The sequence below is a fragment of the Helianthus annuus genome, chromosome 4 (genome assembly GCF_002127325.2).
Source record: "Helianthus annuus cultivar XRQ/B chromosome 4, HanXRQr2.0-SUNRISE, whole genome shotgun sequence".
Classification (NCBI taxonomy): Eukaryota; Viridiplantae; Streptophyta; class Magnoliopsida; order Asterales; family Asteraceae; genus Helianthus; species Helianthus annuus.
The window spans coordinates 177,102,966-177,124,642 of NC_035436.2; the positions used below are offsets into that span (position 1 = coordinate 177,102,966).

Below are 21,677 nucleotides of genomic sequence, written 5' to 3' on the forward strand. Positions count from 1 at the left end.
AATTGTTGCTTCCGTCGGGTAGCGTAAGAATCGGAGCGTTGCACAGCATATGCTTGAGGGTTTGAAAGGCAGTCTCCTGTGCGTTTCCCCACACAAAAGGCTTGTCCTTATGAGTAAGAGCGGTAAGTGGCACAACGATCTTGGAGAATCCTTCAATGAATCGTCGATAATAGCCCGCTAGTCCGAGAAAAGAACGAACTTTTGACGGGTTCTTAGGCGTAATCCAGCTTTTGACGGCTTCAATCTTCGCGGGGTCGACATGGATGCCCTGACTATTCACGATGTGACCCAGAAACTGAACCCTCCAACCAGAATTCGCACTTGGAGAATTTAGCGTAGAGTCGGTTCCCCTGGAGTAACTCGAGAACCAAACGTAGATGTTGCGCGTGTTCGGCTTTCGTTTTGGAATATATCAAGACATCGTCGATGAACACGATGACGAAACGGTCAAGATAAGGCTTACACACGCGATTCATCAGGTCCATAAAAACTGCGGGTGCGTTGGTTAGACCAAAGGGCATAACAACAAATTCGTAATGGCCATAACGGGTTCGAAAAGCGGTTTTGGGAATGTCTTCCTCTTGAATCCGTAGCCGATGATATCCTGAACGCAGATCGATCTTAGAGAAACATGATGCACCTTGTAACTGATCAAACAAATCGACAATTCGGGGCAAGGGGTATCGGTTCTTGATGGTTAGCTTATTCAATTCCCGATAGTCGATGCACATCCGGAACGATCCGTCCTTCTTTTTGACGAAAAGGACTGGCGCGCCCCAAGGAGAGGTGCTTGGGCGAATAAAGCCTTTTTCGAGTAATTCCTGGAGTTGATTCGAGAGTTCCCTCATTTCGGATGGCGCGAGTCGGTAAGGGGCTTTGGCAACAGGGTTAGCTCCAGGAATGAGGTCGATGCGAAAGTCGATATCACGACTGGGTGGTAGTCCGTGAAGATCATCAGGGAACACCTGAGGAAATTCACGAACCACTGAAACGTCTTTGACTTCAACTTTCTTTTTCTTTTCCTTCTCCGCTACTACAATGTTGGCCAAGAAGGCTCGGTATTCCTTGCGGAGATACTTGTTAGCTTGGACGCATGACATAAGCTTGAGACCTTTCGTCGCTGTTTCACCGTACACACACAATAGATCACCATTCGCGAGCGAGAATCGAATCATCTTTTCAAAGCACACAACTTCAGCATGGTTTTCGCGAAGAAAGTCGATGCCTATTATGACATCAAAGCTTCCGAGTTGCATTGGAATAAGGTCGATTGGAAAGATGTGATTGTTGAGTTCGATAGTACAATCACGGAGTACAGAATTAACGGCAATAGTCCTTCCCGTAGCGACTTCGACTTCGAATGACGAGGACAGATAAGAGCGCTTACGACTAAGGAGCTTCTCGAATTCAAACGACACAAAGCAGTTATCGGCTCCAGTATCAAACAAACATGATGCATAAGTACCATTCACAAGGAACGTACCATTAACCACGTTGTTATCCGCCTGAGCCTGACGGGCATTGATGCTGAAGGTTCGGGCATGGGCTGCTTGCTGCTGTTGCTGAGGCTGTTGTTGTTGCTGCTGGGGCTCTTGCTTAACCACCCTGTTCGGGCACCTGTTTGCAAAGTGGTTAGGGTCACCACATGCAAAGCAGACTCGAGCATTGGCTGCTGGTGCTTGAGCTGCTTGTTGGCCTTGAGGGGCAAGGAGTAGAGCTTGGTTGACAGTGGCTTGAACTGGGGCTTGACGGGGACCATAGCGACAGTTCGCAGTAAAATGACCGTAAAGGTTGTAGTGAGCGCAAAAACGACAGGCTAGACCCACCGGGTGATGATACGAACACATTGGGCAGAGTGGGTGAGGGCCTGTGTATGCACGCTTCGCTGGCGGTGCATTGACCACTGGAGCTGAGCGGTGCTGTTGCTGCTGTTGAGCTGGTACAGCTTGTAGAGGAGCAGCAGCGGTTGTCACGGCACAGTTCTTGTTGCTGGAGCTGTTGTTGTTGTGCTTCTTCTTTCTTCTCGATGACTTGGAGGATTGAGCAGATGAGTTGGTGGGTGTTGCGGTGGCTTGGTGCAGAGACTTGGTTTGCTTATCCCAAAAACCAGACTTTACTCGCTTGTCATTGATCTCAGCGGCGAGTAGGTAGGTTTCTTCGATCGTTGCTGGCTTGGCGGCGTGAACAAAGTCGGCTACACAGTCGGGCAGGGCTCGAATGTACTTCTTGATAGCTTGATCTGAGGTCTTGACTTGATCGGGACATATGATACTAAGCTGCTTGAAGCGAGCAGTGAGAGCAGCGTTGTCTCCGTCCTTCTGCTTGATGCTCCCAAACTCGTCCTCCAGCTTTTGGTGCTCATGAGGAGGGCAGAATTCGTCGATCATAATTGCCTTCAACTCCTCCCATGTTAGCTCGTAAGCTGCATCATTTCCGCGCTTGTTTCGTTCGGCCGTCCACCAGTCTAGAGCACGGGACTGGAAGACGCCTGTAGCATTGAGAGTGCGGAGATGCTTAGGACATCCGCTCTGGCGCAGAGTGACTTCGACTGAGTCGAACCAGTGAAACATGGCTGTAGGACCATCTTCACCAGTGAACTCTTTTGGTCAGCATGCTTTGAACTGCTTGAAGCTGAAAGCAGCCATGCTTGAATCCTTAGGGTTTTCAGCTCGGGATTCCTCAGACGTTTTGCTGGCATTTTCATACACCTCACTCACGGCTTTCGCCACTTGCTTGGAGATGATAGCAGCGAGGTGTCGGTCTCTCTTTTCTTGACGGGTCAGGTGGTGTCGGGATCCAGACGACGACATGGTCTGCAATAGACATCGTCACAGGACTCAACACAACGAAGTCGTACCGCACCCGTCTTAGACTTCTACTGCTTAGGAAAACGTCGGAACACATATCACATAAACACATAGGCACATAACCACAATTACATGTAAGCACAGATGCACGTAAGCACGTAGGCACGTAAGCACAGAGTCACGTAAACACAGAAGCACATAAGCGCCTAGGTATTTAATCACAAATGCAGTCAGAATATAGAAACCTATCATTCAAAGCTCGCGTGTCGTTCGTATATAGTGATCGTGTATAGTATATCGAATAGTACTACGTAATCGTATAGCTTATTGAGTATAGTATAACATATATCGTAGCATGGTGTCGTCTAGAATTGCAGCGACTTGTTAGCGTGTTGAGATAGATTAGCAGATGCGAGTCGTGTGTGTTGATCGAAATGGCAGCAAAATCGGATAATATCCAAAATATATACACGCAAACAGATAAAGCACACAGAAACACATAAAATCAACGTGTCATCAGAGTACACGGTTGCGGTTCTCAGAATCAAAACGCATAAAATCGAGAGGTAGATTGTCTGCGGCTACTAGACATCGACTGCCCAAAGCAATCCGACTATTCACAGTGGACTTGTCGTCACTTTCGACCTTAAGGGTCGTGTTTCTGCCTCGATTCTTGGGCATTCAACACACATTCCTTAGGTCATACTTGTGAGTTCAGGTCGTTGGAGTCTGTCGAATGCCTTGGTGAGATGGAATAATATTCGGAACAATTTGCCAAGGTTAGGGTTTCACCCCTGGCTTAGCAATTTCTTCCTTGTTTTTAAGAAAACCTAAGGAGGATTTTCATCAAAATGGGGATTTCACTCATGATTTGGTATAATTCTCCTCGTATGTAATTGAAATGTCAGGATAAGCATGAGTAAATGGATAAAATCATCATAAGTCAATCAATTTAGTCGGGAGTTTGCAGTTTTCACACCTATTCCTGACTGAATCGCCTAACTTTAATTGAAAATTCGAGTGCAGTGATAGTGAAGAATTGCAGAATAAGGCACATAAACTGGGTCTGTTGGTTCCTAACTATAGTCTAGGTCTCTAAGACAGCGGCCCGGACTAGGTCGTGTCTAACCTAATTCCCTATAGTTATGGCTCTGATACCAATCTGTCACACCCCAACCGATGGCGAAATCATCGGGGCGCAGCACTGAGCGAAACAGATTGTCCAGAAGTTTCCATAACAACTATTCATAAAATCCAGTTAAAGATACGTCCCATACCGTATCCCGAATAAAAAAATATATTATTACAGATAACAACCAAACAAGTAGTTCTGTTCCGGCAACTCAGATTCAAATATTATTACAGCAATTGTTTATCTGCTTCTAGACCCCTATTCTGTTGACTTTCTGGCTGTAATGCCAGAGGACAAGATCTACAGACAACTATGCCCCAGACGCTTGTTCTTGGTAGACAACCATTTGTTGGGGGCTTCTAGGAACTTATTCTAGCCTCGCTTTCCTAGCACATAAGCATCCTAAATACCTGTCACATACGTTAAAATAAAGTCAATACATATAATGTAAAGGTGAGCATACAAGTTTGATAATAGCGTATAGAGTTTGGATAGTTTACGCATAACCAACACGTACACAGAGGGAAACGAAGCATGTTAATTATCGACATGGACCTATCGATACCAATGACTGCGGGTTGACCGTCCGAGACGGTTCGCAATACATGATTACCACCGTAATCCATGCAAGTAATTGTCCTTAACAACCCCCGTGTGAACAGGTGCTGAGTCCAAACTATAGTACTACGTCGTTAAGGCAGGTAGACAGCATTCCACGTGTAAACACAATCAACAGGCATTCACTAAGTCATGTAATACATGCATATTGGTTAGCGTCCAAATAGTTTGAGTAGTGTGATCGTTGTGTTTTGATATAAGCAACGTATGTAACACCCAAAAGTGCTAAAAGCAAAAAGGGATCGGGTATACTCACAGTGATTGGTTATGGATTGAAGGGAGCGCTGGGAGTAGGGTTAGCCTGAATAGTTCGATAGCATAACAATGAGTAACGTGGAAACGTAAACAAGTGCGGATGGATCGAATAGGCTGGTCGATCGAACGACAGGTTCGATCGAACGGGCTGTTCGATCGGCTGGTATGTCTGTTGAACAGTCCTGTTCGATCGGCCGGTAGGCTCGATCGGCTGGGCCATTTGAGTGGATTGTTTCTTCCTCTGGTGTGTTTGTGTATGATGGTTTGAACTTTTGAAGTTTTTATTTTAGTATACGAGAACACTAAAATGTCCTTACCTTTCAGGTCGATTGATCGAACGGTCCGTTCGATCGGCTGGCTTAACCGATCGGCTGGGAACTTTAGAAGTGATTCTCAACAGGATGTCGCTTGATCGAACAGACTGTTCGATCGGCTGGCATTCCCTACTACGAACGAGTTGTAAAATCAATTGAGTGTTGAAACATAGTATCTCATGATCCGAAGAGTAATGTTTACCAATCGAGTAGCATACTCGATCGAACATCACTTCGTCAATAGCATACTTCGTAAAGTTTGAAAAGTGAGACCATGTGCTAGCCGATCGGCTGGCCCGGTCGATCGGCTGGTATGTCCGATCGGCTGGGCTGTTTGAACAACCTAGCCGTTCGGCCAACATTTCTGACCTGGTCGGCCTTTCGTCTAACACTTGGCTGTTTGATTATTCGTCATGCTTTTAAGGTAACTTGACGGCGAGTTAAACTGTAGAACGTGGGTTCTTACTTGTTGCACCGGTTCGGACAGGAATCACCCAAATCCGGCCGGTGAACTGCTCGGAACGGTAAGTCGACGTTTAACCCGAAATCGGCGAACCTTGTATATAGAATCCGAATCTTGAACCTCTTAACTGTTAGGATGATTGGTTAGCCGGTTCAAGCTCCGTTTCTACCGGTTGTAAGGTTTTGAGTGTAAAAGGTTGAAGAAAGTTGGAAATCATTCATAAAAATGTTAAGATTCTTACAAATCTTAGTTCGTTTATGTGGAAACCGGTCAGATCCAAGCTATTCATGGTTGAATGAGGCCAAAGTTTAGTGTTCTTCAAGAACACCATGATGACATCACCCAAGAACACTTAGATCTTGGTGATTTCATGGTTAGAAATAAAGTTTTGAAAGATAGAAAGGTGTAGAATCATGCAATGATAAAAAACGTACAAGAATTAGAGTGAAAACTTACCGGAGTTGAGAGAAATCTGAGAAAAGGTGAAGAAGAAGGCTGGTTCGGTCAGAGCTTTCCAAAAATAGAAAGTGTGACAATGACAGCCCTATTTATAGGCTCCAAAAGAGGAAAGTGGCAGCCGATCGGCCAGGAGCTCCGATCGAATGGGCTGCTCGATCGGCTAGGAAGATGCTAGCCGGTCGGCTGGCCTGTTCGATCAGGATGCCTCCTGTTCGATTCGCGACCCACTTTGAGTATTTCACGACGATTTTCGATGTTTCGATTTCGATGGACGACGATATGAATACGATAGAGTTCCTAGCCAAATTACTTTGAGTCCCAACTACTATATCTAACATACAATCTTCTATAAGTCACGTTTCGATGTCGGTTTTGATTGAGTTCGATTGCTTTTCGAGTTTCGATTCGATTTTCGATTGATTCGCTTGAACACCACACCATACATACAAGTAAACACGCACAAGTAATACATAAGGCACACACACACGTATAACAATTCCAGAGTTCGCATAATTCGAGTCTCGAGTTTGATTGATGAATCGATTAACTTGATTATTGATTGATTAGCTTTATCGCATTGTTACTTCCTACTATTCATAGTCGTAAATCGGTCGCATTGATTAATCATTCGATCATTTCATTTAGACAACACTTACTCCACATAATACAAAAAGTAAAAAGAAACATTAACAGTCAAAGAAGTCAAAGTTGACTTGGACTTTGACATTCGAAAACACGGGGTGTTACAATTTCGTCCCTGAGTACGTCTGTTGAATCAACAGATATCAACTGGTTAACTTCATTCGTCAAACACCGTGAATCGTTGTTTCTTGTTAGATTATGATCAACTATTCCATTGACCGCAACTACATTTGATAATATGGATTCTACTGCTGATTAGGATTGGCTTCAATCATGCAATCAATTTCAGATTCACTTAAATGGATCGAAAATAATCTGTGTCGAGTGGTTTCAATTTCAGATTCCCCACATAAGAATTGAACCGGAGCAACATTAATCAGATCAAACAGGAAACTTACTTCTTTCAACATAGATGATAACCTGATCTCTCTTGTCCTCTAAATCTTGTTTTTCAGCTACTAAAGTTGACTTACATCTTGTCAGTATTCGATTCCATCAACATTTCATGGATTCCTGTTTAAGTAAATAAATGAACTTATTACTGTATATTCTGAAGATTGAAAAATGATAGTTACACTAAAACTGATACATACCGAATAGAAAAAAATGATGAATATACTTATTTTAGTACTTTGTTCTTTGCTGAGATTGATCCCCATTGAAAGTAATCTCGTAGATTAACGGCCCACACCGATACACAAGGCAGATGTTGGAAAAAAGAATTTATATAAATGGTCTTCTCAGTCCACACGATTCAAATGCATCATAGCAGAATTAAATTCAATATAATCTATTGTTCAATATAATACATCATTGCCATCAACATCCACTTGAGAAAACAAAATTATTAATATTACACACAAACACAGATCCAAGATTCTTAAATTGATCAAAGAATATAGGGATTATAAAGGGACGTACCACTCTCCATTTCTTCTTCATAACTACAAAGAAGGATACATGATCATAATTCCATAATACAGAGAGAAAAAACAAATACATACAGCAAGATTAGCGGCAATAACTGTGATTAAACTGAAAAAAGAATTCTCAAAATCCCAATCTCATGTTCTTCCTCCTTTCTTCGTATTGATCACAGTTAATCTTGAGTGAACATGTATATGTTGAGTGAACAAAATTATGTGAAAACTGAAACATTTTACTACTGAGTACTTACTTTTCCCTTACAGTCTTCATGACTATAGCATACTATTCAACTGCTGCAGGATCTTTAGGAGCAATGGTAATTTTCTCTTTGTGAAGAACCCGGATTGCAGTCTCAAATTTCTTCTTCACATCAAGGAAAATACCTTTCAACATTTCTACAGATGCGTGTGAAAGTTTAAACATGAGCATTTTCAGAAAAGGCGTAAAACTCACAAATTATCAATTTTATGTAACATAAATTATGATACAGAATCATTTTGAACATTTTCAACTACATTTTTGTGAATATCATTTATATTTTATATATAGTCCACTCAAAAGCAAAATGTTTTATAAGAATTACAACAATTGAAGTAGATATACTTGAGATGGATATCCTTTAAGGCCAACAGATAAGATCGAGTTGATGGTGAATTGGATTCTCTGAGATACTGAGAACATATCTGCCCTGTAGAAATGAAAGACAAATTTAAAAGCATTAACGTATCAATCAAAAAATAAACAAAAGACAAATTTAGAACAGATCTGCCCTAAGCTTGGCCTTTGCCGACTCATTTGCCGCCATGTAGCTTGGTACTGTCGGTGTATTATGTATTACATTTTTAGAACATTCTTGTTTTGCTGGTAAAGACTTTCGCCTCCTAGATAGATAGATAGATTATAGATTATCATTTTCTCCTTTTATAGTAAAGATAGATAGATAGATAGATAGATAGATTATAGATTAGCATACCTACAAACCAAAGACCATCACCACAAAGGAATGCAAGGTTTGAATAATAATCATCACTCAGCACCTGTTAATATGTAGAATAAAAATGAGCAAAATTTAGTAGACTGCGTGTGCCTCTTGTAAACTATTATTTAAACTTTTATATAAAAACCGTATAAAAATACCTGGAAATTGATAATCTCCGATACCAGATGCCTTTCAAACTTCAACGATAAATCTCTTAATTCATATACTTTTAACTTGTAGAGAGTAAATACCTACAACTCACAGTCAGTCAGAGAAGTTGCTAACACAATTCTATCACATATGATACAAATAGAGCTAAACAAAAGATAAAAAACACATCACAAGTTCCCAATAACCTGAAGCAATGAGAAATTCGCCATCAGGGGTAGCTTTAATTCTAGTTGTTGTAGTTTCAAATCTTAAATCTTGGATCAAATCCACCTGTTCCATGTAATCTATACACAGAAAATAAAACCGTTACATAAGCGAAAACAACAATTCTTGTTAAACTATTGAAATTAACGTACCACATCTAACCTGAAGCAATGATAAATTCGCCATCAGGGGTAGCTTTAACAGTTCTTGTTTATTATTTTTATTTTCTTTAGTAAATATTGAACTTTAGAGAACACCACCGGCTCTAACCTCATCAAACTCAATGTTAAACCCAATAAGGAGCTTAAAACTACAATTATAATCGATACGCGTTAATAAACCTGTTATGGCTTTGTCTTTTATGCATAAATAAAGGGTTGAACTGGACACACATATGTTGTTTAAGTGGGTTGTAAAACTGTGTGATTGTTATGAGGCCATTCAACTGTAACATCTGACAGTTATAAGATCCTTTCGATTTTACTCACTCTGTAATTGTGGATACAGGCAACCAAGAGAAGGTGAGATGGAAAGCACTCACTGAAGAACACGCAAGGGACAACTTTGAGAATCTTCTCTTTAGTGTATGCCTATTCAGGGAACTTACTGGTTCTTATCCACAAAATATAACCGTAAGTTTGTATATCACAATCAACTAGCCCTAACAGAAACAACAAAATTAGTTTGAGCAAATAGACGCATAAACTCTAAATGTACCTAAATACCTAATTTCATGCCCTAATTAACTCACAGAAACTGTCTAACCGCCAGACTGTTCATCATCGTCGTTGTGCAAATCAACAATCAACCTCACCTAATCCAACAACAACAAAAACAACAAAAAAAAGATATACACGATCAATTCTTACCGGAAATCGAACGTCGTTGTCTAAATCAGCGAAGATGAATCGATAGGAGCGGCAATTGAGAGTTGATTTGCGTCGATATCGAGTTGCAGAAATCGAGTTGTTTTGTTGTACCAGCTGTGAATCGATATCGAGTTGCAGAAATCTCTCGCTTTGTTGTTGTTTATTTGATTTGTGTCTGGATTTGAGAGAGAGAGAAAGTGAGTTTTAGAGAGAGAGAGAGAGTTGAGAGTTGAATTGCTTAGAGAAATTAAAAACAACTTTTTATACATAGGTTTGAGTTTTGAATCTGGAGCCAAGATTTTGAATTTTGAATACGGGCATTTTGATGGCAGATGTTTGAAGTGTGGCTATGCCCTTTTGTATGTGGGCAGAACTTTGCCCTCTTGAATATGGGCACACATTTGGAATTTAAATGTGGGCAAACTTTGAAATTTAAAGTATTTTAATATTAAGGTTTATGATGTAAAAATGACATAAGAAAAACCTTGTTGGACAGCATCTCTAGCTGACACATCAGCTTTTGCTATGTCACTCAGATTTCTTCTTTTATAAAAAAAAAATATAGATAGATTTAAACCTTTAAATTTCATATTCAATTTAAACCTTTAAATTTCATATTAAATTCACGTGGTTTTGCAACTCACATGTATGCGAAACGTTGAAAGTCGATCTACACTAGAATTTTGATTTACATCAAACAAATCACATGACAACGTCTAAAAGGCTTTCCGGTCCACCCACAAAAATTCTAGGCACGCCACACATGTTCCTACGGGCTTTTGTCTAGCGTACCGACTACCGTGTATATATTATATATGACATTCTATTTTTGTCTAGCGTACGAAAAGTAACAATAACCAACAATGTTGTTACACTGATTGGTGGGCCGAGTGAGCAATATATGACATTCTATTTTTATAAATTCTTTACTGATTTACACATAATAATTAGTTAAAAAACCGTTAATAGAATAATATACATGAATTGCTTGTGACGTTTTATTTGACCGTGTCACTAAAAAGTAGATGCATACGCTATGATTATATATTAAAATTTTGCTAAGAAAGTTGGATGATAAGTAATAGAGGACAACATCTATCAACTGCTCCCATGCATCTACTTTTGATTATTATATACCTTACTTTGATGTCTAAACACCTAAGGGTGTAAGGGGCACTCCCCTAAGAGGGGAGTCCCCTCTCTTACGCATAACCAATCCTCGTGTGCCACGTCAACTCCTCTCTTAAACTCTCCTAACACCCTAAATTGATGGCGGCACTCCCCTCTTAGGTGACTTGGTTTTTATTAAAAAAAAAAAAAGAAAACTTTTGATTGGTCCACTCATCCCTCTCTCCTCCCTCTCTCCTCCCCTCTCTTCGGTAGCTTCCCACCGCTTTCCTCCCTCTCTCTACCTCACCGCTTGATTGGCGGCACCCCACCTAAGCGGCAACCGAGGTCACCGAAGGGGTCACCGAAGGGTGCCCCGAGTACCCTAACTATATACCCTACTTGTTGTTTACGACTATCTTATTAGTGGCAAGTGCCCACTAATAATTGGTAGACTAATCATCAGTGGCCAATTGCTATTGAGTTAAATAACGGGTCAAATATTAAAAGATCATATCTGCTAAGATTTGTATTTAACGATTTGGAAGATGTACGTGCTAGTCATGTTTACACGGTGAAGGCACCACTGGTCGAGAGCTATTACCGCTTTCATGATAAGTCCAAGGAAGGACGAAACTAGTAGCCCATGTCTTATGCAAGATGGATTGGCTGGCATTCGGGCAATAGATGCGCCACAGAGGGCCTCGAAAGATGACCCGTGACGTAAAGCCTAATATACGTAGCACAAACTGGGAGTGTTGTCTAAAGATATCAAAGTAGGTTGATCATCTCTTCATTGGGTGCACGTTCTCAGTGGAAATTGGAGTTGCCTGTGCAAATGGAGCAAGCGCTTTCTCTCTCACTCTCCCCTCTTAGCATGTTCGATTTTCTTCAAATGATAAAAGTTACTTTAGGATCTAAGAAAAGAAACAAACTTAAGATGACTTTGATTTACTCTATAGTATGGCTGATTTGGAAAGTTTGAAACTTTTTACTTTTCAAGAGGGAGATATGATCAAATCATATAATATTAGTTGGTTGAAGAGGTGTTGCTTTTCGACATATATCTTACAACTTTTGACTACTATTGTCTAATGTTTTGCTAGTCTTTTTAACGTTATTAACGTTTTTTTTTAAAACGAAGTATACAATTATCATCAAGAGAGTCGTTTCACCTCCCATGGTTTAATGATGTCAAAGACTGAAGGATGACTAAAAATATACGGCTTCCTTAATCCTTAGATAACGTGTACTCGTTTACTAAAAAGTGAAAATGTTTATGACACGTTATTGTCATGCAGGTAGTGGGGCTTTAACTAATTAAACACTAAAAATGTATAACAGTTGTACTAAAACAAATTAAATAAAGAAAAGGGAAATTGGCCTGTAATAATCCCATCTAAACCTTATTGGCCATTAATAATCTCATCTCAGAATATTCCCACCACCAGTCCCACCTTTCACCTATTTTTCCTACAATGGTCCCCCGTTAAAAAAACTTAACGGAGTTAAGCTTTTTTCCAAATTATAAACAAATTTTTTAGCGCTTTTGATTAGAATGACGATACGAGTCCACTGATGTAAAACTTGCCTTGAAACGGTGCCCAAACGATGAAAACGGCGCTCCAAACGATGAAAACGGCGCTTCAATTCGGGTGTTTAAATTTCCAATTAACCAAAATCAAGTTACTTGGAGCACCATTTCGAAGTAAGTTTTACATCATTGGACTCGTATCATCATGCTGATCAAAAGCCCTAAAAAATCTGTTTATAATTTGGAAAAAAGCTTAACTCCGTTAAGTTTTTTTTAACGGGGGACCGTTGTAGGAAAAATATGTGAAAGGTGGGACTGGTGGGGGGAATATTCTGAGGTGGGATTATTAGTGGCTAATAAGGTTCAGATGGGATTATTACAGGCCAATTCCCCTAAAGAAAAAGAATATAAAAAGGTGGGCAGTTTGTAATACGGTGATTGGCTAAAAATTGTTTCTTCTCTCTCGTGCGCTCAACTCCCCTCCTCATGGCCCCCCTTTGACGCCCAATCGGCACGGTGTATGGTGCCTAATCAGACCGTGGAAGGTGTTTGCCGCCCCCTACGGATAGTCTTATAACAACTTGTTTTTAGATTCCACATGCCTAATGAGATAATTATTACATATGATTAAGTGGTGTAGTGGTATGGTGTTTATCTTTTTTGAAAGTGATACGTGTTAAGGTTCTTGCAAGTGTGACGTTATGTGGTATTTAAGTGTTAAAAGAATAAGATAATGATTGTGAATGAATTTGTATTTGGTTTTTTGAATATGTTCTCATATTACTGGATTGAATTTATCCAAAGTTATAAACTTTATATTATTTTGCATGTTAATTTCCTTTATCTTCCATAAACTTCTTTTATCATGAACTTTCACCATCACACTAATCAGACTGTGGAAGGTGTTTGCCGCCCCCTACGGATAATCTTATAACAACTTGTTTTTGGATTCCACATGTCTAATGAGATAATTATACATATGATTAAGTGGTCTAGTAGTATGTTGTTTGTCCTTCCTGAAAGTTATACGTATTAAGGTTCTTGCAAATGTAAGGTTATATGGTATTTAAGTGTTAAAAGAATAAGATAATGATATTGAATGAATTTGTATTTGATTTTTTAAATATGTTCTCATATTAATGGATTGAATTTATCCAAAGTTATAAACTTTATATTATTTTGCATGTTCCATTTTCTTCCATAAACTTCTTTATCATGAACTTTCACCATCACACTCATTATTGTATAATTTCCTTTATCTTCCATAAGCTTCTTTTGTCATGACCTTTCAGTGGCTTTCACCATCACACTCATTATTATATACAAATTATAATTTATCTTTATTATTCGTTTTTAAGATCTTATTAACCATTATAATTTATCTTTATTATTCGTTTTTAAGATCTTATTAACCATTATATTTTCGCCAATCTAGTTACTAGTTCCATCCATGCTTGTTAAAAATATCATATACGTCCCCTACTTATTTACATATATGATGTCTTAAAACTTTTGGGAGCCTTACAACTCGAGCCTTTGTATTTTGCAATGGTACCCTGAGTCGCCACTATAAATTCAATCATAACATCATGTGTAGTGGTACATATAAATAAGAGAAAATTACGAAATTAGTCAAGAAAATCGTTAACTTACGAAAATAGCCATTTCAGGGGTCCTTGGAGTAGGGCATCACAGATTACGAGGGTTGTTATGCGTCTGCAGGTCTTAAAGATGCGTCAGCCAATAATCAAGCGACACGTGTCCCAATGATTGGGTTTGAAAAGTGAAGACGCTTCCAAGGCGTCTACGAGACGCATCCACTTTAGCTTGCGTCTGGCTTAGTGTGATGCGTCTGGCTGGGTCCAATTTTCGATGCGTCGGTGAGAGTCTTTGGAAGCGTCCGCCAAGGTATCACGTGTCAGCTTTTGGATGCCTCTTCAGACTCTTCCAATACGTCCAAAGACGCTTCCCTTGTCAGCTTTTGGATGCGTTTGCAGCTGCTTCGTATGCGTCTAAAGACGCTTCCCTTGTCAGCTTTTAGATGCGTCTGCCGATGCTTCGTACGCGTCTAAAGACGCTTCCCTAGTCAGATTCGGATGCGTCCTAACATGTTTTCTTATGCGTCTATAGACGCCTCTACTTATGCGGCATGAGACGCTACACGTGTCAACCGAAGATCTGTTCAGACGCATGTAATGCGTCAATAATCAGAAAAGTGCACATTTGACTCCTTAGTACTGACATACGCATTGTGAGGAGTCTCGAGACGCTTTAGAGAAAAAATTAGTTTTCGTTTTTATTTATTTTATGTATTACACGTTTTTTAGATTGTAGGTACCAGTACCATTACTCAAAACATTTTACAAAATTTGATCTCCAAATTTTTACAAAAAAATATCTATCTTCATATTTTTTTTTCTCTATTGATATGGCAGTCAGATTTGTCGTTTACTGTGGTGGCAAGTGGGAAGTCGTTGATGGGAGGCTTGAGTACGTGCTCGAACCAGATTCTGTTAGACGTGGTTTTGAAACTTCTACTACAATTTCTTATAACACGTTTTTAAAAAGTCTTAGTTAGTCAACAGGTCTTCAAAACATCACACGTTTATCTTACAAAATGTCAAGTTTTAGCGATCCCATTGATATAATTGATGATTCCGATCTTACTTTTTTTTTTCAATATTGCGGAAAGAAACCCTCATGAGTTGTTTAAATTATATGTGATGCAAGAACTTGGTGTTGGTTCATCTGCAGGGTCTTCCAATTATTTTAAATGTCCCGATCTTAACGTACATGTTTTTCCGAAAACGTGGCTACTTACTGTAACGGTAAATTAAGCCCGTTTCCTTCCTTTTTTGACATTGATTATGTTTTTTCCCGATCCCGCTAGAAAATAAGGAGTGGCTAATGCTACGTCTTGAGCTGGCAACCCAACAGCTGGTAATGTTCCTGGGTCAAAACATCTGTGCAGGCGAAAAATACAGACAGGTTGTCATCCCTAGGCTGACAAAAATATGCGTATACTTAGGAGCAGTATTAGTTAATTTGCACTATTGGAAAAAGACTGGAAAGCCAGAAAAAAATCATTTCCTTCGAAATGAATGATGACTATGTCGTGTCAAACTGCTCCTTGACTGGAAACGAAGCTGTGTATCTATGTATGCTGATGGAGCATCTCGTTACAGATAAACCCATAAATCTCACCGGTGACATCAATAAAAAAATGAAGTCATATAGAAGGTTCATGGCAGATAATTTGTATTTCTGGCGTTGTCTACCACGTCCTAACGTAGTTTAATATGGAATTTCTAATTTACTTTCATGATCGTTTTACTTTGTGTTCTTTATGTAATAATTCCTTTATAATTTAATTAATACTATGAAAATAACAAAATCACTAAATATAATTTAATTAATACTATAAAAATAACAAAATCACTAAATATAATTTAATTACTAAATTTTATTTAAAATTTGTTTTTCATTTCTATTTTATAACAAATTAATTTCACCTAAAATATGAATTTATTTAATAACATATTAACAGTTTACTATAAAAAAATTAGAAAATAGAGCCATGTTTTTTTTAACATTCAGATTCATATATTTATGTGTATTGATAAAAAATTACTGAATTATATATAAAATTTGTTTTTAATTCACCTAAAATTTGGATTTCTTTGATTACATATTAACATACATTTTACCATTAAATATGTAGTACCACCCATTACAAAATTTAATTTAGATATAATATTGATAATTATTTCTCTAATTATTAACGAAGCCTAACGCTAGTCACTTTTCTTGGCCTCCCCACAATCTATGTAGTTTGACTGACTACCACCAACTCGCAAACAGGAAACTGGAGTTCTGCCATGGCGCAGTCGTAAGCAAAGCTTGCTTCTTCATCGGTGATACCGTCCCACTCATCATTAGTATTCCGAGGCGGCAGGTTGAATAAATTAGGATTTAAACGGGGTGGTGGCGGTGCACAGTAGGCTGGTGGCGGTGCACGGCAGCCTGGTGGCGGTGTACAGTAGGCTGGTGCCGGTGCACGACAGCCTGGTGGCGGTGCACAGTAGGCTGCTGGCGATGAACGGTAGGTGGCGGTGCACGGTAGCCTGGTGGAGGGGTTAACCAAGATTCGTTGGTTTTTGGTGAAGGGTTGCAATCAGCCTCTGATCTATCACCCGATGGTTCAAATTCACCACCACCCATCTCTTCTAATTATTTGTTTAGTGGTATACTAGTGACCAAATTTTAAATATATAGATGGAGATATGGATAGAAATGTCAAATTTATCACTAATACCAAAAAAAAAAAAAGAAATAACATACAACTTTTTATTTACCTTTATATACAACAGTTAAACCTAATAAAAAAACAAACCAAAATAAACCAAAAAAAAATTTACAGACTAAAAAAGATATTTTTTACGCGATAACACGAAGTGATCCAATTCCTCCACAAAGCTCGGTCTCCAATTCCTCCTTGTTTTTGAACAATTTGGCGGCATAGGAGGAGCGGTAGAGGACGCGGACGGGGAAATCCGATTACACGAAGTGATCCAACGTTCCCTTTGTAGGTGAGTTCTTCGAATTTCTTCGTTAAACCACCTACCATAAATGGCAAGTTAGATCACTTCCATCACTCAGGGCAGGTCCCGCCATCCATAAACACTAGGACTTCTAAAGCTCAGGAAAACGTCATCTTCAACACAGTTAAACAACTTCATTTCTATTTGGAGAGTATCAAAAGGCGGATACATTGACATTGGCATTCTATAAAAATTGGTTTGGAGAGAACATGTTCAAAACCATAACTGATTTTCGTCATTATATATAGTAGATGGGTTACAATTAACAAAAAAACTTAATGAATACGTGAAATATAAAAAAATGAGAAAAGCACGGCACCCGATGTCTCTAATGCGTCATACAACTCCTCCAAACGAGCCACTCAATAAGCCACAGCCAAGCCAGCCAATTGTCTCCGGATGCAGCTGAGCTGGACGCATCCACCTACTTTTTGGCCCGGATGCGCTGGCGGCTGAGGTATCAACTTACTTTTGCCACGTGTCAACTCACCATTGGCGGACGCATAAAATGTGGGATGCCCTGCTCCAAGGACGCATCAAATGGCCATTATCGTAAGTCAAAGGTTTTCTTGGCTATTTTGGTAATTTTCTCTATAAATAATGCCCTCACCTATGGATGTTGTGTGTTATGTGGCAGTCCAGTCATCAATGGGACATTATGAGATGTTTTTTTTTTTTTTCTAAAATGGGTGTAGTGGAGATGTGGGCCTTGTGGGGCATTATGTTAAAAGGGGTGTTAAACAATTAAATAAAAAAAAACATCAAAAAAATCTTATTGGCCATACAAAACGAAGATTAACTGTGATTGGCCAAAACAAAATGAAAAAGACGTGGAAAAAAGAACGCCAAAACAATTTTTTTTGGAAATAACGCCCATGGGGGCGGTTTGGGAGCGTTTTGGGGAAAAACGCCCAAAAACCCCCCACTCCGAGGGGTCTAAACAGAGGGCCGGACCGATAGGCTTATCATTATAGGTAAAGGCCTAGGGCCACCAAAATATAGGGGCCTCAAATTTTTTTTTTCATATATTACATGTGTATGTGTATTTCAACCAATGAAACAAACACATAATGACCCAAACAAATAAATGGTCTAAACCCAAAACTTGAAGGATTATTAGCCAAATCCCTTTTTTCTTGAATCCATAAGTTACCAGGTCTCTTTTTTGTTGAACACAATTATCTAACCTGCCGATAGAGGAGAAACTATGGGTATTCGATTGTTGCCGATGGTGCGATTTACACGATTGATCAATAACCGTAAAAAACAATTTTGTGATTTGATATTCGCGATTTTATGACTTGATTATGTGATTTGCTATTGTCGTTTGATATTTTTTAGGTACTGACGTGAGGTCGAAGTCTCAATCAAATTTAAACCAAATACAACTAATAGATAGCTGTAAGTGGGTATCAAACACAGGGAGTTTGTGGAATGTATGTTATCTAATTGTATGTCTAAGTTAACTAAAATTAAACTAATTGCAAGGAAAGTAAATTCAAAGAGTTGGATTGTTTGATTTTAAAACTACGGTTACTAACTGAATAGCGAATTGCGAATTGGTTTTGTAAACAATTTAGAGACAAATGACCATCCTAGACTTCCGGTTTCAATTGACAGTCATGTTTTAATCAAACTAGAAAGAACCACATAGACATGGTTCATGTATAGCTACTCATTTGTGGTAAAAAGGAACGAAGTACTCGGGTTCCTAGAACGCAAGGTTGTTACCCGATGACCAATCAATCAATACCTAATCCTAATCCCTCCCATGATATCTCGATTGCCAAAGGCACCAAGAACGTATGGTTTCAACTATGATCAAAGCATCAATTAACCACTTACAAACAAATATCAACACACCATAATAAACAAACCATAAAAGCAAGTCTATTATTCTAGAAATTAAGATTAAAACATGAAATGTCTTAAGCAACCCTTCAATCCAGGATGATTACAAAGAGTTTAGCCACTCATGGCTTGAATCATCATCCTCACACAAGTTTCAATGTTTATAACAATTCAAAGCACAAACCGAAATGATTAGAAACTGTCTTCAAGCACCAAGAACACCCAAAACTCGTCTCCAGAACTTTTTTAACCGAATTACAATCATGGGACATCAAAAGACACCTCCAACCGCAATAAAGTGGGCAGTTACAAGTTTCAATTCAGTCGGTGCCTTAAGCTACACCGGTGACCGTAGCTTACGGCGGCTTATAAACATTTGGGCAAAAGGGGCAACACCGTAACCTAGGGCGCCAGCCGTAGGCTACGGCACCCAGAGGAACTCTACGGCACAGCTATCCTATCCTGGATTATGGCACACCAAACAAGCCCAATGATCACCGTAACCTACGACCCTGGCCGTAGGCTACGACGATGTCTGATGTTCTCTCCTTTGTTTCTTGTATCAATTCCTCAAACCTTAACTTCTTTCCGCCATATCCGTGCTCTTATCCAAGCATCATAAAACCCTTTGTTTACGCCAATTACTACCTGCAAGACCAAGCACACCGTAGTTACCATGCTCCACAATTTAACCGAATTAAGCATGGGATTTTTATCATTTTAAAGCACTTAAAGTTTGTCCTACGGACCACCCGTCAGGTACAAGTTTCACAAAGGCCCCAATTTTGTACTTTGCTTAGGGCCTCTAAAAAATTTGGACCGACCCTTCATAAACATATTTAAGTTTTTCAAGCCGTATAATTTTAGATAAAATTTAATACTAATAAAGAAATACATCTAATGCCATGTTGCCTTCTCTCATTTCATTTATTTCCCTCTAATGCCATGTGACATTTTCTTATAAATATTCACTTATATATTAAATTAAGGGAAAACACCATAAAAATATAACCAAGTTTGTCTAGTGTTTTAATTAAGTAACCCAAACATTTTTTTGTCTCTCTAAAGTAAGTAAAATTTAATTTTGTATTCTAATATTCTGTAATTACCAGGTTACCATTTTTTATCCTATTATTTTTTCTAATCCTTACATAATTATAATCAGAATCTAAAAGAATAATCTAGGGTAAATTACTTTTTGAGTCCCTATGTTTTAGTGGTTTTAACCAGTTGAGTCCAAAAGCAAAAAGTTTAACGACCTGAGTCCCTATAAGCATTTTCATTAACCATTTGAGTCCTTTTGAGTCCAAATTTTAACTTTTTGAGTCCAATTTTTGGACTCAAATCATTATAAAATGAACAAAATTGGACTCAAAATGTTATAAAATAAATGGCTAGGGACTCAGGGCGTTAAACTTTTTGATTTTGGACTCAAGTAGTTAAAACCATTAAAACACAGGGACTCAAAAAGTAATTTACTCAATAATCTAATATTTACAAGAATTTTGAACTTTAAACCTTTAGATCTAAGATCTCGTTGATTACAGAGCACATAATGAGAGGTAACAGATACTGAAACTACTTTCTCCAATAAATTCACGTCAACATCATGGTGCGAGCTGAAAATCCTTATCTTCATCTTGGCGTTCAATTTTTCTTCTTTTATCGTTGTCGTAAGTCATATCGGAATATCAACTCCGACGAACAGTTCTGTGTGAATTGAAGGCTCCATGTGAAACCCCCCACCCCCCAAAAACCTAAAAAAAAGCCTAAACACCCACCTCCACCCAAAAACCTAAACCCCCAACCCCTTTCGGCAAAAAAAAAAAAAAAAAATTGGTGGGTGATTGGGGGGGGGGGGGGTTAGGTTTTTGGGTGGTAATGGGTGTTTAGTTTAGGGGTTTTTTTTTGTAGTAGGTTTATTTTTAAGAGCCTTTGTACACTTCTTATTTTTAGGAGTCTTTGTATTTGATACAAATCCATGAAATTGAAGCCCATAAGCTTGAAATTTTGACCGGGAAGAAAGAGTGGAAATAAAGAAGGGCGTGGTGGATCGTACATATGATCGAATGGTTGATAATTTATGTGTTTTCTTTTTTATTTAAATATGTAAAAATAAGAATTATAAATGTTTTGGTCAAGTTAAAAATAAAATTAGTGAAACCTGACACATCATCATTATAACCTGTTAACCTGTTAATTACATAGTATTAGAACAATAATCGAAATTTACTGACTTTAGAGAGACAAAAAAAACTTCCGCTGACTTAATCGGAACACTTGACAAACTTGATTACATTTCTACAAAGTTACCCCTTAAATTAATGCTATTAATGTACTAGATTAATCTCTAATATTATTAATATATAATATAATATAATATATCTAATGATATATAAATATAAATATAATTGATTGTTATAGATTATCCAGATTTATCTTTGCATCAATTTCTTAAACTTTATTTTTTTAAAGATTATATGAATTTTGTCTTTGTTTTTTTTTCATTAAAATATTTAAATTATAAATAGACAAATAATTAAATAAGTATTTAAATTAAATTGATAAATAATTAAACGGGTATTTAAATTTAATTTTATATCATCCTTAATAATATATTATAATTTATGATATATAATAATTAAGTTATTTCTATCTCTTGTAGAGGATATTTATATAGCATCTTGAGTTTAAATTTGACCAATGGGATAAACTAACGGAACGGATTTGATTTGCTTTAATTA

The 21,677-nt window shown here is 38.3% G+C and overlaps 1 long non-coding RNA gene across 1 annotated transcript; it reads right to left on the reverse strand.

The window, feature by feature from the left end:
- Window positions 1-8,545: 8,545 nt before the first annotated feature.
- Window positions 8,546-9,044, reverse strand: LOC110935099. The gene is made up of 3 exons (XR_002588866.2): window positions 8,953-9,044; window positions 8,755-8,847; window positions 8,546-8,654 (listed from the first exon to the last, which is right to left on the reverse strand). It is a non-coding gene; the product is annotated as an uncharacterized LOC110935099 (long non-coding RNA).
- Window positions 9,045-21,677: the final 12,633 nt, after the last annotated feature.